At 46.2% G+C, this 5002-nt stretch overlaps 1 pseudogene; it reads right to left on the reverse strand.

Moving 5' to 3' along the window:
- Positions 1 to 765: 765 nt before the first annotated feature.
- LOC140708721 (large ribosomal subunit protein uL18 pseudogene) lies at positions 766 to 4587 on the reverse strand (annotated as a pseudogene).
- Between the last annotated feature and the right edge of the window lie 415 nt (positions 4588 to 5002).

Genomic DNA, 5002 nt, shown 5'->3' on the forward strand with positions numbered 1-5002 from the left:
AGCCCATCTCTCCTGGGAGAAGCTGCTTTGAATTTGAACATTTTAACTTATTTTTTCACTGTTTCAAGCTTTGTACAGAAACATTATGAAAGAGAAATAGTTTAAAACTTCTTTATTCATCAAACCCGGGAGTGAGATGGGGAGGACCGGTAAGAAGTCCAAGGAAGGAAGAGGTGGGAGTGAGAGGGGCGTCAGGCTGTGTCAGAGGGATGTCAAATTCCTTGCTTTCAAGACAGTTTCAGTTTCATGCTTAATCTAGAAACCTCCTCAGGCTAGAAGCTCCCTCTAGGGGTCATCTCATTTGTTTTCCTACCTTTAGTGACAAAGCCTCTTTTGGTTTTGTGATGTCAGGGCTCACCGCAGGTACCACCCTTCCAGAAGTTGGTGGTGGTGGAAAGTGTGTGTTCATTGCAGAAACTCAGACACCCCCAGCTCACTCCCAGTTGCCACTCCCATTGCCACACCCTACCCCTGGCCGAGGTAACAAGTCTGTGGAGCTCAGTAGTTTCCTTTTCCAGTTTGGCTTTTTGGGCGCCTGTAATATCTTCCGGTTTGAACATAAATCAAAGAATGAGGCTTTGAAGGGAAAGCTTTGTACAAATTTCAGCCAGAAATTAACATTCCCAAATAACTTTTCGCCTGGGTCGCTTCCCCGGGCAATGTCCTTCCCCAGGCTTCCCTAAGTTCTCTGTGGCTGAACACTCTGTCATCCACTGAAAATACCACCACAAGCTGGCCAAGCTCCTTCATGTGACCTGGGACTGTTCAGGGAGCATCATTACTCTGTACAGAGCATGGATCCTGCTTTGGCACAGAAGACACCAGCGTCTGACCCTTGTCTCGCACCCACTTGACCAGCAGGGACACGTTTCCACTATTCTCCCTGCAGATGTAAGAATGCTCTAGAGTGGTGTAGGGGGCTTCATTCAGCCTCCAAGTAACATTACTCCTAGTGATCCTCTATGAGAAAGAACATGGGCTTTGGGGTCAGAGTTGTTGTTTTTTTTTTTCTTTGAGACAGAGTCTTGCTCTATCACCCGGGCTGGAGTGCAGTGGTGCAATATCAGCTCACTGCAACCTCCACTTCCCAGGTTCAAGGGATTCTCCTACCTCAGCCTCCTGAGTAGCTGGGATTACAGGCGCCCGCCACCACACCTGGCTGATATTTTTGTATTTTTAGTAGAGACGGGGTTTCACCATGTTAGCCAGGCTGGTCTCGAACTCCAGGCCTCAGGTGATCCACTGCCTTGGCCTCCCAAAGTGCTGGGATTATAGGCGTGAGCCACCATGCCTGGCCTGGGGTCAGACTTTGAATCAAATCCCAAACTCAACCTTAAGTAGCAGTGCACTGTTAAAACGATTCCACCTCAGATTTCCTATCTGTAAAAGGGTTCCAAATTCTACTTGTTAGGGTTGGTGTGATGAGTATGTAAGATAAATAAAGCATTCAGCATCATCCTCTTCCCTACATTGAATAACCTGAACTCTCTTTACTCTGGTGAGAGAGGGCTCAAATCCTCCCCTTCTCCCGCCATGGCTTAGCCTCAAGGACATGTGCTCAGCCTATTTAGGGGAGGTCAACTGGCCATAAACGTGCCTTTTCATGAGAATCCTAGGAAGTAAAACTTCCTGGTATATTAGCAGGGAGAAGGAAGGACACAAAAATGAGACGAAACCAGACTTGACTGCTCTTGAATCTGTGGTGGAAAATATCACAAATGGGGTTGAGTATGTGGCCTTTGGAGTCCTGTAGACACACCTAGGTTTGGGAAAATTTTTCAATCTCCCTGAGCCTCGGTTTCATTATCTCTGAAATGGACAGACTATTAAATGGAGGTGAAAATATATACACATGACAGGGTTGTAAATATTTAATGAGACAATGCATGTTGAACACATATTAAGTGCTGTAAGCTCTTAGTAACGGAAATTATTAACTCTGCCAAAAGGGCATCTAATTGGTAAAGGGTGCCCACCTTCTATGAGGCCCGGGACAGGGATGGGTTGCCATCTGTGTGAGTCTCACTAAAGCTGTGTTCTAGTCATCCATAAACACCAGCTTCAGCGCTTATTAGGGTCACAGGGTAAAATTGCTGGTTGTAATGATTGTGAAGATTGCTTTGAGTCTGTTATTGATCATACCAGGGTTCTAAGGCTGTTTCCCCTTTTATTCTGTTGCCCCTTGTGGTACATTGAGATAGAGAGTGGCACTTGAAATAAAGGGTCAATGAGAGCTTCGTTCTGTGCCCCAAGGTACTGGAGCCAAGAATGAAGGGTTCAGAATGTTCTTAGGGCTTCCATGGAGGTCTCAGAGGTTCCCCATCTCTAACCAAATTACTACACTTTATCTCTGCTTCCTGGGCCTCCAACTGCACAACCCCAAGTGTGTGCGTATGTGTGTATGCGTCTCCCTGTCCCTCTTCTCCTTTTTCTTCTTGTTCCTGCCCTCCTCCTCTCCCCCTCTCTTCTCCAGCTACCCTCCTCCTGGACTCTTTCCTTGTCAGCAAAGGAGACTGCATCTGTTCTGGCTTTGCTCTGAGAGAGGGGTCTGTTCTCCCCTCCTGGTTCTTGCTCCAATCATGGGCAGGGACATGCAACAGCAATTATCACCAACAAGCTGAAGCAATGAGGCCCAGGACCAGCTACCCTGGAGAGGCACTATGGGTACCATTATTATTCTGTGGTATAGATGATAATACTAAGGCACAGAGACGTTAACTACTCAAAGTCACAAAGCCAGTATTTGAGCCCATGCTCTGCCATGACTGTGATCTTTTCTCACTGCCACCCATCCTGGACAGCAAGGAGATTTGGGGACCTTGAGGCCTAAAATATCTGGTCCCTTATTAATTTATTAATTAATTTATTTACTTATTTATTGCTTAATATGTTGATTGTCTTCATCTGAAAAATCCTCACAGAAAATTGTTGTCTGGGGTCAAGAGTGGTGTCTCATACCTGTAATTTCAGTACTTTGGGAGGCTAAGGCAGGCGGATCAACTGAGGCCAGGCGTTCGAGACTAGCCTGGCCAACATGTCGAAACTCCGTCTCTACTAAAAATGCAAAAATTAGCCTGGTGTGGTGGGGTGTGCCTTTAATCCCAGCTACTGGGGAGGCTGAGGCAGGAGAATTGCTTGAACCCGGGAGGTGGAGGTTGCCCTGAGCCAAGATCGCACCACTGAGCTCCAGCCTGAGTGACAGAGCAAGACCCTATCTCAAAAAAAAAAAAAAAAAAAAAAAACCAGAAAGAAAATTGTTGTTTGGTTTAGTCCTCACAGCCTGCTCCTTTACTCTTGTGAGAGCGGGCTCAGAGAAAACAAGCTTGCCTTCTTTTGAGCTATCCAATCTTTCTTCTGGGCAGGGGACATTTGGGGACGGTTCTATCTCTTCTTTTTAGCTTCTTTCTCGGGCTTCTTCTCATGGACTGGTGATATGGTTTGCATCTGTGTCCCCACCAAATCGCATGTGAAATTTTAATCCCCAGTGTTGGAGGCGAGACCTGGTGGTAGATGATTGGATCATGGGGGTGGTTTCTCATGAATGGTTTAGCACCATCCCTCAGTGCTGTTCTCGTGATAGTGAGTAAGTTATTAGGAGCTCTGGTTGTTCAAAAGTATGTAGCACTTCCCCCCTCTCTTTCTCTTCCTCTTGCTCTGGCCATGTAAGACGTGCCTGCTTCCCCTTTGCCTTCTGCCGTGATTGTATGTTTCCTGAGGCCTCCCCAGAAGCAGAAGCCGCTATGCTTCCTGCATAGCCTACCAATTAAACCTCTTTTCTTCATAAATTATCCAGTCTCAGGCTTTTCTTTATAGCAGCACAAGAACAGACTAACACAGCTAGATTCTCTTGTATAGCAGCATGAGCTTCCTTTCACATGTCCTCCACCATGTCTGGAGTTATGCCGTTATTTATGTGTTGAGAGAACTGTTTCTTGTAAGCATCTTTGTCTTCTTCCATTAGGTAATGAATCCAATCAGCAACATTCTGACCCATGATGTACTTCTGATGCGCTTCTGCATTCAATTCCTTGCGTTCAGAATCATAAACAGGGAATCATTTTGTACTGTGAGGGATAGACAAGCATCCATCCACAGGTCCCTTCAGGGCCCCAAAAACTTTATTGCCAATGGTAGTTCTGGCAAAGCCTGCATCCAAATAGCAGGTGAAGGCACCGGGCTGACTATCAATGCTTTCCACATTATAATTCACCTCTGGTCACCTTCACTTGGCCATCATAGATCTTGTCCATGCCGAACCTATTGAGAAGCCTGCGGGCCAGCACTGGCTGGTACAACAGGCTGCAGTGTCATCTGTCAGGCCAACCTTCACACTGCATTTTGGCAGTTCATGTGTGTAAGCTGTATAGACTATCATATCCCCTTCTATATGAGCATAAGTAATCTGACAAATAATATCTCTACTAGTTACATGACTTTTCCTGTATTTGGGCATGTTGTACTTGTTTTTATCCTGTATCACCAAGTGTTTCCAAGGATAGCAATCAGTTTTACCCTCTTGTCATCTTCTAAATTTCCCGTGCATCTCTTAAAGTAGGCCTTGTTCTTGACATCTTTAACCACCCCCATCCTGCGGAACAGAGCCCCCAGGCCCTCTTTTTAAATGCTTATGCAGCTCACTTATAGCGGCAATGACCACTAACAAAATAATTATTAGACTTTTAGTCAGCACTTCCATGCAAGAAACGAGATGACAGCTGCAGCATAGGTGTCTCTGAAGAGCTGCTGAATAACTGGCCTGGTGGCAGACTGATTCCTGGGAGGCAGCAGCCGTCATGGGCACTGTGCTGTACCATGGGAGGACTTAGCCTCTCATTCCCACTGTCTCCTTCCTATCAGCAGCTCCCCTACCATATTCAGCTAAAAGTTTGGAGAACTCATCTTCACCTGCATGTCGTGACTGTTGGTACTGTGTGTGTGTGTGTGTATGTGTGCGTGCTTATTTGTGTCCCTCTTTGGGAACTCTGGGGTATTGAGGGAGGCC

The sequence above is a fragment of the Chlorocebus sabaeus genome, chromosome 16 (assembly GCF_047675955.1).
Source record: "Chlorocebus sabaeus isolate Y175 chromosome 16, mChlSab1.0.hap1, whole genome shotgun sequence".
Classification (NCBI taxonomy): Eukaryota; Metazoa; Chordata; class Mammalia; order Primates; family Cercopithecidae; genus Chlorocebus; species Chlorocebus sabaeus.